Here is a 14198-nt window from a genome sequence, read left to right as displayed (position 1 = left end):
TAAATGTAATCAGATTACGTTTGCGTAAAACAAAAGTTACGTTACTTGATTACAATTTTGGACAGGTAACTACTAACTGTAACGGATTACATTTAGAAAGTAACCTACCCAACCCTGTATGTAACATGCCCAAATCATGAACCACATCAGCCATATAGCAAGTTCACCAATTAAAATATAGTAACTGCATCCTATAATTATTCCTTACAGCTTTACAAAACCAATCTTAATTATGCAATTAGTCAGTTGACTAGAAAAGAGCTTCACGTTAAAAACAGACAAGAGCATTGCGCTTGTCAAACAAACAAAATGCAGTGAATTGATATTCAGAAGTCAATTACCTGGGTGTATGTCTTGGAACCCCGCTGTCATAATGAACTCCACTGGGGTTACCCAGTGAGAAAACAGCTGGTTCTACAGTGCTAGGGTCTGAGTAAACAATGTATTGGATATACATAAATTCTATACACAGCACAGACACAAAGAGTACAGGTGAAAGTGTGATCTTCATTCCCCTCTTTCAGACCAAACCCTGTGAAAAAAATGTAGGAAAAGTGAATTAGGGCATGTGAACAAACACGTGTTACTTCCAACCTGTCAAAATAATATGCAAACATGCACATATACAGTATATAACTGACATTGATTGTGCTATCATTTAAGATCAGTTTACAAGGGGGGAGTGAATTTAAAAAAATACATTGTAACCAAAGGCATTGTTGCGTTTTAAAGTTGGAATATTTTTGTCTTACAGGGGATGATACTAAGCAGGTTTGACTGGATGTTTCCTTGCCTGATACATCTGATGATGAGACTATAATTACAGTTGAAGTCGGAAGTTTACATACACCTTAGCCAAATACATTTAAACTCAGTTTTTCACAATTCCTGACATTTAATCCAAGTAAATATTCCCTGTCTTAGGTCAGTTAGGATCACCACTTTATTTTAAGAATGTGAAATGTCAGAATAATAGTAGAGAGAATTATTTATTTCAGCTTTATTTCTTTCATCGCATTCCCAGTGGGTCAGAAGTTTACATACACTCAATTAGTATTTGGTAGCATTACCTATAAATTGTTTAACTTGGGTCAAACGTTTCGGGTAGCCTTCCACAAGCTTCCCACAATAAGTTGGGTGAATTTTGACCCATACCTCCTGACAGAGCTGGTGTAACTGAGTCAGGTTTGTATAGGCCTCCTTGCTCGCACACGCTTTTTCTGTTCTGCCCACAAATCTTCTATAGGATTGAGGTCAGGGCTTTGTGATGGCCACTCCAATACCTTGACTTTGTTGTCCTTAAGCCATTTTGCCACAACTTTGTGTCACGATCGTGTTGACATGAAAGAGAGGACCAAGGCGCAACACGACTTGAATACATCTTCTTTAATTATAACGACGAAGATGAACACGTAACACTTAACACACTAACCAAACAACAAACGATCGTGAAACCTAAAACGCAAGTGCACACACAAACTACTTACGTCGACATGTACAATGACCCACAAACAGCTAAGCCTATGGCAGCCTTAATATGGCTCACATTAGAGACAACAGAAATCAGCTGTCTCTAATTGAGAAACCCATTCCGGCACCATAGACTTCCCTAGTAAACTAACACACCATAGACACAGCTAGATACATACACTCAACACAAAACCATAAACTACAACAACACCCCCTCTACCATATAATACCAAAATACACACATACCCCATGTCACACCCTGACCTAACTAAAATAATAATAAAACAAATAATACTAGGCCAGGGCGTGACACTAACCCCCCCTTAAGGTGCGAACTTCCGGGCGCACCAGCACATAGTCTAGGGAGGGTCTGGTGGGCTTCCTTCCACGGGCGGCGGCTCCGGCACTGGTCCGTGGTCCGCCACCCCACCATAGTCATAAGGGGGAGCCACCGGGATAGGGGCAGCACGCGGGATAAGGGCAGCACCGGGATAAGGGGCAGCACCGGATAAGGGGCAGCACCGGATAAGGGGCAGCACCGGGATAAGGACGCATGCAGCCGGGGATAAGGGGCTCTGGAGGTCTGGCTGAGGGACTCTGGCCAGGTCTGGCTGAGGGCCTCTTGGCAGGTTCTGGCTGGTGGGACTCTGCAGGTCCTGGCTGAGGGACTCTGTGCAGGTCCTGGCTGAGGGACTCTGGCAGGTCCCTGGCTGAGGACTCTGGCAGGCTTGGCGAGGGACCTGGCAGGTCCTGGCTGGACGGCCTCTGGCAGGCTCCTGGCTGAAGGACTCTGGCAAGGTCCTGGCTGGCACGGCTTGCTGTGGCCTGGTCCTGGCTGGACGGCTCTGGCTGATGCCGGTCTTGGCGGAAGGCTCTGGCTGATTCCGGTCTGGCGGAAGGCTCGGCTGATCCGGTCTGGCGGAAGGCTCTGGTGATCCGGTCTGGGCGGAAGGCTCTGGCTGATCCGGTCTGGCGGAAGGCTCTGGCATTCGCGGTCTGGCGGAAGGCTTTCTGGCTGATCCGGTCTGGCGGAAGGCTCTGGCTGATCCGGTGTGGGGAAGGCTCTGGCTGACCCGGTCTGGCGGAAAGCTCTGGCTGATCGGTCTGGCGGAAGGCTCTGGCTGATCCGGTCTGGCGGAAGGCTCTGGCTGATCGGTCTGGCGGAGGCTCTGTAGGCTCTGCAGGACGGGCAGCTTTGCAGCTCATAGGCAGACGGCCAGTTCAGGCGCCGTTGGGCAGACGGGCAGTTTCAGGCGCCGCTGGGCAGACGGGCAGTTCAGGCGCCGCTGGGGCAGACAGATGGCTCGACGGCGCTGGGCAGACAGATGGCTCAGACGGCGCTGGGCAGAACAGGCAAGTGGCAGAAAGCGTTGGCAGAACGACCGAACTCTGCCCTGCTGAGGCGCACAGTAGGCCTGGTGCTGGTATAGGCACTGGGTGCGCTGGAGAGGAGGAAAGCTCTGACAGCGCTGGAACAGGTGGGAGCAGCTGGAGAGAGAACCCGGAGAGACAGCCTGGTGCGGGGGGCTGCCACCGGTGGACTGGTACTTGGAGGTGGCACCGGGTAATACCGGACCGTGAAGGAGGACACGTGCTCTTGAGCACCGGAGCCTGCCCACCTTACCAGGTTGAAATGGTGCCGTAGCCCTTGCCAGTGCGGCGAGGTGGAATTAGCCCGCACTGGGCTATGCGTGGCGAACCGGGGACACCATTCGTAAGGCTGGTGCCATGTATGCCGGCCCGAGGAGACGTACTGGAGACCAAATACTTGGGCCGGCTTTCATGACATCTGGCTCGATGCCCACAACCTAGCCCCTCCCAGTGCGGCAAGGTGGAATAGCCCGCACTGGCTAAGCACGCGTACTGGGGACACCGTGCGCTTTACCGCATAACACGGTGTCTGACCAGTACGACGCTCTCTCACTCCACGGTAGCACGGGGAGTTGGCTCAGGTATCCTACCCGGCTTTGGCACAACTCCTCGTGTTCCCCCCCCAAGAAATTTTTGGGTCTGACTCTCGGGCTCCCAACCCGCGTCGGCGCTGCTCCTCATACCAGCGCCTCTCTGCCTTCGCTGCCTCCCAGCTCGCCTTGGGATGGCGATATTCCCCTGGCTGAGCCCAGGGTCCTTTACCGTCCAGGATTTCCTCCCAAGTCCATTTCTCCTTGCGCTGCTCCTGTTGCCGCTGGTCATGTTGCTTGGTCGTAGATTGGTGGGTCATTCTGTCACGATCGTGTTGACGTGAAAGAGAGGACCAAGGCGCAACACGACTTGAATACATCTTTAATTATAACGACGAAGATGAACACGTAACACTTAACACACTAACAAACAACAACGATCGTGAAACCTAAAACGCAAGTGCACACACAAACTACTTTACGTCGACATGTACAATGACCCACAAACCGCTAAAGCCTATGGCAGCCTTAAATATGGCTCCAATTAGAGACAACAGAAATCAGCTGTCTCTAATTGAGAACCCATTCCGGCCACCATAGACTTTCCTAGTAAACTACACACCCATAGACCAGCGTAGATACATACACTCAACACAAAACCATAAACTACAACCAACACCCGTTACATCATATATACCCAAAATACACACATACCCCATGTCACACCCTGACTAACTAAAATAATAAATAAAAATAATACTAAGGCCAGGGCGTGACACTTTGGGAAGTATGCTTGGGGTCATCTGTCCATTTATTGACCCACTGGAGATTGTGATACAGTGAATTATAAGTGAAATAATCTGTCTGTAAACAATTGTTGGAAAAATTACTTGTGTCATGCACAAAGTAGATGTCCTAACCGACTTGCCAAAACTATAGTTTGTTAACAAGAAATGTGTGGAGTGGTTGAAAAACGAGTTTTAATGACTCCAACCTAATTTAACAGTATAGCTTCCGTCCCTCTCCCCGCCACTACCTGGGCTTGCAGAGCGTTATCCAAAGACACATTCACCGCTAGAGGACGCTAAAATAAAACATATGCATCTTGAGGTTTGATCATCCAAGTCGAGAGTCAAAGAAAATTCAACTTTCGGGAATAAACAAGGGAACGCTGTTCTGTTCCGTTGTATAACTGTCCTAGTTGTAATATGACTGTAAATTTGCCAAAGCGGCAAATCTACAGAGAGACTTGCTTTTTATGTGAATGAGTATTTATCACGAAAGGACTTGCCTTACATAGTAGCGAACGCGTCGCTTGGCTTGAAGATGTGAGCTCGAGCTAGGAATCACACTACCAATTATAGTTTAATTAGCATTCACCTGTCATACAATCGGCTACCAAGTTGTCTTTAAAGAAAAGTTAAGTAAGTAACCGTCATATACATAGTTACCTAGCTAGGATTCTAGATGTATTTGTTTTACGTGTTTCTCTTACCAACGACTTTATGGCGAATCCTTCCCATGTATCGAGAGTTTGCTCATTGTACAAGAGGATTTTGCTGTTGCACTAGTTCCTGCCCATGGATTTGAGAGCGCTGGGAGACCAGTATGTGAAAGATGAATTCAGAAGGAACAAAACGGCGGCGCCCGAGGAGGTTAATGTCTTCATGAGGGAATGGGGGGTACGTTGGCAACAGTTCATAATCGCATGTCATTGCAAGTGCACGGTCTTTGAGGAGACAAGGGAGATTTAACCAGTATGGTTGGTCACTTTTATTATAGAAGAACATGTGGCTTTTTCAAACCCTCGCCGAACGATGGCAGTGTTTAACATAATTTCAGAGCCTTAATTAACTGCACCTCTGATTTAAGATTTTAGCACAGCACACAATGAAGATACACAACAAAAGTATGTGGACACCTCGTCGAACATCTCAAAAGTCATGGGCATTAATATGGAATTAGTCCCCCCTTTGCTGCTATAACAGCAACCACTCTTCTGGGAAGGGTTTCCACAAGATCAAATCAAATTGTGTGTCACATGCGCCCGAATACAACAGGTGTAGAGTTTAGCGTGAAATGATTACTTACAAACCCTTAACCAACAATGCAGTTTAAGAAAATATTTACTAAATATAAAAAAGTAACACAATAAAATAATAAGGCTATATACAGGGGGTACCCGTATCGAGTCAATGTGCGGGGGTACAGGTTAGTTGAGGTAATTTGTACATGTAGGTAGGGGTAAGTGACTATACATAGATAATAAACAGCAAGTAGCAGCAGTGTAAAAACAAAGGAGGGGGGGTCAATGCAAATAATCCGGGTTGCCATTTGATGAATTGTTCAGCAGTCTTCTGGCTTGGGGTAGACGCTGTTATAAGGAGCCTTTTGGACCTAGATCATGTCCTTTCTCTTGCTCACGTTGAAGGAGAGGTTGTTGTCCTGGCACCACACTGCCATGTCTCTGACCTCCTCCCTATAGGCTGTCTCATCGTTGTCTGTGATCAGGCCTACCACCTATGTGTCGTCAGCAAACTTAATGATGGTGTTGGAGTCGTGCTTGGGCACGCAGTCGTGGATGAACAGGGAGTACAGAAAGGGGAATAAGCACGCACCCCTAAAGGGCCCTCGTGTATAGGATCAGCGTGGCAGATGTGTTGTTGCCTACTCTTTACACCCGGGGGCAGCCTATCAGGAAGTCCAGGATCCAGTTGCAGAGGGAGGTGTTTAGTCCAAGGGTCTTTAGCTTATTGATGAGCTTTGTGGGCAATATGGTGTTGAACGCTGAGCTGTAGTCAATGAACAGCAATCTCACATACAGTACCATTCAAAAGTTTGGACACACCTACTCATTCAAGGGTTTTTATTTATTTTTTATATTTTCTAAATTGTAGAATAGTGAAGACATAAACTATGAAGTAACTCATATGGAATCATATAGTAACCAAAAAAGTGTCAAACAAATCAAAATATATTTGAGATTCATCAAAGTTGCCACCCTTTGCCTTGATGACAGCTTTGCACACTCTTGGCATTGTCATATTGTTTTCCTTTATTCATCCATATTGTTGTCCTTTATTAATGTTTTAGTCCACCACCTGTACATTTACATTTAAGTCATTTAGCGACTTACAAATTGGTGCATTCACCTTATGATATCCAGTGGAACAACCACTTTACAGTAGTGCATCTAACTCTTTTTAGGGGGGGGGGGTTAGAAGGATTACTTTATCCTATCCTAGGTATTCCTTAAAGAGGTGGGGTTTCAGGTGTCTCCGGAAGGTGGTGATTGACTCCGCTGACCTGGCGTCGTGAGGGAGTTTGTTCCACCATGGGGTGCCAGAGCAGCGAACAGTTTTGACTGGGCTGAGCGGGAACTGTACTTCCTCAGAGGTAGGGAGGCGAGCAGGCCAGAGGTGGATGAACGCAGTGCCCTTGTTTGGGTGTAGGGCCTGATCAGAGCCTGAAGGTACGGAGGTGCCGTTCCCCTCACAGCTCCGTAGGCAAGCACAATGGTCTTGTAGCGGATGCGAGCTTCAACTGGAAGCCAGTGGAGAGAGCGGAGGAGCGGGGTGACGTGAGAGAACTTGGGAAGGTTGAACACCAGACGGGCTGCGGCGTTCTGGATGAGTTGTAGGGTTTAATGGCACAGGCAGGGAGCCCAGCCAACAGCGAGTTGCAGTAATCCAGACGGGAGATGACAAGTGCCTGGATTAGGACTGCGCCGCTTCCTGTGTGAGGCAGGGTCGTACTCTGCGAATGTTGTAGAGCATGAACCTACAGGAACGGGTCACCGCCTTGATGTTAGTTGAGAACGACAGGGTGTTTGCCAGGATCGCGCCAAGGTTCTTAGCACTCTGGGAGGAGGACACAATGGAGTTGTCAACCGTGATGGCGAGATCATGGAACGGGCAGTCCTTCCCCGGGAGGAAGAGCAGCTCCGTCTTGCCGAGGTTCAGCTTGAGGTGGTGATCCGTCATCCACACTGATATGTCTGCCAGACATGCAGAGATGCGATTCGCCACCTGGTTATCAGAGGGGGGAAAGGAGAAGATTAATTGTGTGTCGTCTGCATAGCAATGATAGGAGAGACCATGTGACCATGCGAGGATATGACAGAGCCAAGTGACTTGGTGTACCTACCTTGGTGTACCTGTACCTTTGTAATACAACAATCGAGAGGGAGATTTTAAACTATCTTCACTTCAGGGTCATTCCATGTCATTTCAGTATATGATTAGTATTTCTGCAGCATTATTTTTATGAAATATAATTTGATCTCTGAGAAATTAAGCTAAAATTTAGCACCCAAATCAACAGATACAGTACATAACATCCGATTTGGACCAAGCAGTTTTCTAACAATGAGTAAGGCATGAGGAATCCACAGAAATGGTCAAAAGCCACCCACGGACCCCCTACACCCCACACCAATCCCACCCCAACAACAAGTGTATAGTATCAGTTCTCCATGTCTTACAAATAGTATGGAGCTGCGGCTTGGAGTATTGTCATTTCATCATATGTAATGTATTCTCAGTTAATTTAATTATAGCAGTATATTTTTTTATGTCTAAGCTTATATTTTGGTGGGCTTAATAGGTATAGAAACTCAAATTCAAGTTTGGTTAATGACATTATAAACCTTTGTTGAAAACTAAGCAACATTTTCAATTCATAAATTGAAGTTATACATGTTCTCTGCTTTTCCTCACGGAGAAATACCACAAATTTCAACAGCATAGTTAAGATATCAAGTCAACCAAAGATGAAAACTGCACTATTCAAACGGAACATTTGAAACTCCCACACGGGTTCCCAGGTTCACTCAGTCTTCATTGAGTGGAGCATGACAAATTAAGTGATGAGAATCATCAGAGCAACTTTCCCCCTATCAATCTGCCATCTGTACGCACACCAGAGGCTCTGATGCATTTTATCTGCCAAGCCTCCTTTGTGATGTCCCTGAGGTGGTTCAAAAGTCCTCTGGTTCTCAAAAACAGTCATAAAGCATGATGTTGTTAGATACACACACAGACACACAAGCAAAAACATCATTACTTTTACGATACGTGTTTTTGGCGTCATGTGCATTAGTAGCACAATTTCTAACTTAATTTACTGACAAATTAATGGAGTGTAACACAGATGGTGCTGTCTGACAGTGGCACTCAGTCCTGTATCTGGAGTGAGACTAGACTACTTATTCTGCCATTCGATATGGGTATTTTCAGATTCTGCTAGTAAAATGACTTCACAGGCAGACTGGCATAGGCCTGTGTCCTGATAGCTTCCAAGGATTCATTTATCAAACCATTTATGTATTATTTATCCAACCAAGAATGATTATGTAGGCTTTCGACTCTGTCAATCACCGCATTCATATCGGCACACTCAACAGCCTTGGTTTCTCCAATGACTGCCTCGCCTGGTTCACCAACTACTTCTCAGATAGAGTTCAGTGTGTCAAATCGGAGGGCCTGTTGTCCGGACCTCAGGCAGTCTCTATGGGGGCGCCACAGAGTTCAATTCTCGGGCCGACTCTTTTCTCTGTATTACATCAATGATGTCGCTCTTGCTGCTGGTGATTCTCTGATCCACCTCTACGCAGACGACACCATTCTGTATACTTCTGGCCCTTCTTTGGACACTGTGTTAACAAACCTCCAGACGAGCTTCAATGCCATACAACACTCCTTCCGTGGCCTCCAACTTAAATGAAAGTAAAACTAAATGCATGCTCTTCAACCGATTGCTGCCCGCACCCGCCCGCCCGTCTAGCATCACTACTCTGGACGGTTCTGACTTAGAATATGTGGACAATTACAAATACCTAGGTGTCTGGTTAGACTGTAAACTCTCCTTCCAGACTCACATTAAGCATCTCCGATACAAAATTAAATCTAGAATGGGCTCCCTATTTCGCAACAAAGCATCCCTTCACTCATGCTGCCAAACATACCCTCGTAAAACTGACTATCCTACCGATCCTTGACTTCGGCGTTGTCATTTACAAAATAGCCTCCAACACTACTCAGCAAATTGGATGTAGTCTATCACAGTGCCATCCGTTTTGTCACCAAAGCCCCATATACTACCCACCACTGTGACCTGTATGCTCTCGTTGGCTGGCCCTCGCTTCATATTCGTCGCCAAACACACTGGCTCCAGGTCATCTATAAGTCTTTGCCAGGTAAAGCTCCACCTTATCTCAGCTCACTGGTCACCATAGCAGCACCCACCCGTAGCATGCACTCCAGCAGGTATATTTCACTGGTCATCCCCAAAGCCAAGTCCCCCTTTGGCCGCCTTTCCTTCCAGTTCTGTGCTGCTAATGACTGGAACGAATTGTAAAAATCACTGAAGCTGGGGTCTTATATCTCCCTAACTAACTTTAAGCATCAGCTGTCAGAGCAGCTTATCGATCATTGCACCTGTACACAGCCCATCTGTAAATAGCCCACCCAACTACCTCATCCCCATATTATACTTTTTTTTGCTACTTTGCACCCCAGTATCTCTACTTGCACATTCATTTTCTGCACATCTATCACTCCAGTGTTTAATTGCTAAATTGTAATTATTTCACCACTATGGCCTATTTATTGCCTTACCTCCCTAATGTTACTACATTTGCACACACTGTATATAGATTTTTCTATTGTGTTATTGACTGTACGTTTGTTTATCCCATGTGTAACTCTGTTGTTTGTGTCGCACTGCTTTGCTTTATCTTGGCCAGGTCGCAGTTGTAAATGAGAACTTGTTCTCAACTGGCCTACCTGGTTAAATAAAGGTGAAATATATATATATATTTTTTAAATGTATTATGTAAAGGTTCTACAGCTGCACCATCGAGAGCATCCTGACTGGTTGCATCACTGCCTGGTATGGCAACTGCTCGGCCTCCGACCACAAGGCATTACAGAGAGTAGTGTGTACGGCTTCCTGCCATCCAGGACTTATATACCAGGCGGTGTCAGAGGAAGGCCCTAAAAATGTCAAAGAGTCCAGCCACCCTAGTCATAGACTGTTCTCTCTGCTACCGCACGGCAAGCGGTACCGGAGCGCCAAGTCTACGTCCAGGAGGCTTCTAAACAGCTTCTACCCCCAAGCGATAAGACTCCTGAATGTCTAATCAAATGGCTACCCAGACTATTTGTATTGCCCCCCCCTTTTACGCTGCTGCTAATCTCTGTTATTATCTATGCATAGTCACTTTAATAACTCTACCTACATGTACATTTTACCTCAATTACCTCGACTAACCGATGCCCCCACACATTGACTCTGCACCGGTACCCCCTGTATATAGCCTCACTATTGTTATTTTGCTGCTGCTCTTTAATTATTTGTTACTTTTATTTCTTATTTTTTGTAGGTATTTTTTTAACCTGCATTGTTGGTTAAGGGCTAGAAAATAAGCATTTCACTGTAAGGAACTAGAAGCACAAGCATTTCGCTACACTCGCATTAACATCTGCTAACCATGTGTATGTGACAAATAAAATTAGATTTTATTTGTATTCGACGCATGTGACAAATACAATTTTATTTGATCTTCCTATTCATGAATTAATCATAATTGATAGGATTGATGTAGCCTTGTTTTTCTACCAGGTGCTCAATATGCTTCACATGATATGGGGCTAAACTGAACCCAGATATGTCCCAGTTTGTATTACTACGGCTTTATGTGAGCAACCTATAGAGTGTTTTTCCAGTGTAATGATTAATTGGAGAGGAAGGGATTCCATCTACCAGCAGTAATGAGTCTAATGATGTAGTGATGGGATGGCAGCTGGATGCCAGAGCAGAGAGAATGTAGTCCTTTTGTCTTTGACCACGGCGGTGGCCCTGACTGACGTAGAATAGGAATCCATGGGGGATGGAGCTGCTGCTTACTATTCTATTCTTCTTTTTCTTCTTCTTATTCTCTCCTGGCTCCATACAAGCCTATCCTTTACTTGCTGTTGTTTTGGTCCAGATGCTCTTGCGAAATAAAATGTTTCTGATATAATAACCTTGGTTAAATAAAGGTGAAATAAAATGTTTAAAATAATCTGTAGAAACGGCTTATGTTTATCTTTAGGGCTAGGCCAGGGTTCCCCAGCTGGTGATTTTTTTTGGCGGGTGATTTTAGCTGTCACCCCAAGTTGTCTGAGCCCCCAAAAATATATATATATAATAATGTGTGTGGAATTTTTGTTGTTGGACATAGAAGACTGTAAAAACACCAGGAAATCAGCTCTGTGGTTTTAATTTAAGAAATGTGTTCCCTAGTATTGCCATGCATAATAGAAAGACACATGGTCATATACAAATGTATGCAAGGTTTTAAATTATTACGTTTTCCTCAAACATTATATCCGTTTGGGCTTCTTGCGTTCAATTTGCAGTCTACAAATTATTTGTAATTATGTTCTGTCCCCCGACCATCCGCTCCATTAAAAAATTGTCCCGGGCTTAATCTAGTTGATGATCCCTGGCCTAGGCTATATCAGAGTGGTTTGGAATGTACTCTTGATTGTTGTTTTTTTATAAGGAGCACATGTGCCACCAATGAAGGAAGAGTGTTTTAATGATAAGAAATTACAAAAAGTTCAATAATACAATGATTTTGCCGTGTTCTACAATGTTCCCTCAAATATTTAAATAATTTAGTTGCGACGATGTTCAGCTGCCCCTTTAAGGGCTGGAGGTTGCCGTGGTAACAGTGAAACTCGCATGTCTCTAAGTGAGACTGAATTTCCATTGTATTTTTGCTAGCACTTGCAGCACATAGCATTGACAAATAACTTAGCCTGTGAACAGAATGATGTAAATAGCCAAGAAACACGAGGACAAAGTTACACTTTAGTAGACTTTCCGGTAAATTAGACCAGCTTCTATGCCTGTGCTGTGAGGTGGGCTTTCAAAAAATGAATCTTTCAGCACTTCATCCAAGATGTTCTCATCTATCTGTGACTTTTCGCTTAGGCACACAGCATAGTCAGTAGCCATGTTTCCATCCAATTGACGACAGATTTTCATGCGAATTTTCTCAAATCTGCATAAAAACAATATGTGCATTTTCCCACCAGAGATGTTTCAATAAAATTGACTTGTTGCGATTAAAAGGTATGATGACGTAGTGCACATAAAAATACTTTATGCGGTTAAATTCCCATGTACCGAATAAAAAATACAAGTTAAATGGTTTCCATCACATTTTCAACTCTACTGATGGTTTTCTCAACAATATGTTTGTGTTATGTAGCGAGTGTACCCACTCTGCTATTGGAACGTGTACTCTAGCCAACAGTGCTAGAGAGTGTGGCTAGAGCGCAGGTATACTAGCCTACATGGTGAGATTATTATTATGGACAAACGAGTGAGATCTTTTGTATTTGTCAAACGGCCGTCAAGCATCAATCATGATGTCACCAAAATAAGACCCTCAATATTTATTAGAAAGCAGCATCAAGCCCATCACCGTGCACTTTCACCACCCTTTGAAATGTATCATAATTTATTTAATCTGTAGCCTAATAAACTACTGTTGGTTTCCCAAGTCATAGTGGGATGACCACACACCATATCATCGCGTGACTCCAAATTTACTTCGATATGATGGTCATTATATAAATATTTGTGCAGAAAGGCGTTTCCACTGCCATTTCCCGCATAATTTATTTTACCGACACAAAAAGATCCAAACCATGTCGAACAAATAAATTATCTGTTGGCATTTATAACATTTTACCGAAACTTCCTGTTTCCATCAGAGCTGTCGTGATTTATTTTTTTAAGAAGATATGACTTTACTCTGATAAAAACTGTAGATGGAAACGTGGTTACTGATGGCATTATGGGTGGACTGGCAGCCATTGTGAGGAGCAAAGCAGGAATTGTACCCATCAACATGTGCTGTGATTTGTTGATTCAACTCAACTGACATTACAAAATGTTGCATGAGCCACATCAGTTAACATAATTTGAATGAACATTCTACATGTAACTGCCAAAATAAAGGAAACACCAACATAGTGTCTTCATAGGGCGTTGAACAGCTTCAATGCACCTTGGCATAGATTCTACAAGTGTCTGGGACTGTATTGGAGGGATGCGGCACCATTCTTCCACGAGAAATTCCATCATTTTGTGTTTTGTTGATGGTGGTGGAAAACGCTGTCTCAGGCGCCGCTCCAAAATCACTCATAAGTGTTCAATTGGGTTGAGATCTGGTGACTGAGACGGCCATGGCATATGGTTTGCATCGTAGAGCGTCTGCTAAATGACTTAAATGTAAATGTAAATGTCATCAAACTATTCAATGACCACTCGTGCCCTGTGGATGGAGGCATTGTCATCCTATGGGGGCATGGCCACGGTAGCCAAAATAATTGCATGCCAAATTCGTATCATATGTTATGAATCCAATTCGTACAATTTACAATTTTGCTACATTTTATTTTTTGCAGTTCGCACACATCTATTTTTAGTCGCAAATGCGATTAAAATGGTCGCACTGTAGAGCCTGATGTAACCAATGTGCCAGAACGTAGAATCTCTCTGTCTTGGCTCTCTCTCTCTGGTGAATCACCATTCCCTCCCTCCTTCCAAGCTGGCTCTGAGAAGTGTAGAAGGGCGGCAGGCAGAGCCCAAAGAACAGACGAGGAGAGAGACTCCTAAATGTGATTAAACACACACACACTCACATTCTTTCTCATGCGCACACACACACACACACACACAAAGCCTCCTAATCTGATTATAAGCTCTACGTGTTCATTCTGATCCAGTTACACAGGCCCCCTTAAAATAGAGGGGGAGGGGGGGAGA

General features: G+C 44.6%; 1 pseudogene; it reads left to right on the top strand.

Annotated features, from left to right (window-relative positions):
• Window positions 1-4876: 4876 nt before the first annotated feature.
• The window catches only part of LOC111955730 (succinate dehydrogenase assembly factor 3, mitochondrial-like), a 31014-nt pseudogene continuing 21692 nt past the window's right edge, over window positions 4877-14198 (top strand).

Source organism: Salvelinus sp. IW2-2015, linkage group LG31 (assembly GCF_002910315.2).
Source record: "Salvelinus sp. IW2-2015 linkage group LG31, ASM291031v2, whole genome shotgun sequence".
Classification (NCBI taxonomy): Eukaryota; Metazoa; Chordata; class Actinopteri; order Salmoniformes; family Salmonidae; genus Salvelinus; species Salvelinus sp. IW2-2015.
This window is presented reverse-complemented; position numbering and strand designations above follow the sequence as displayed.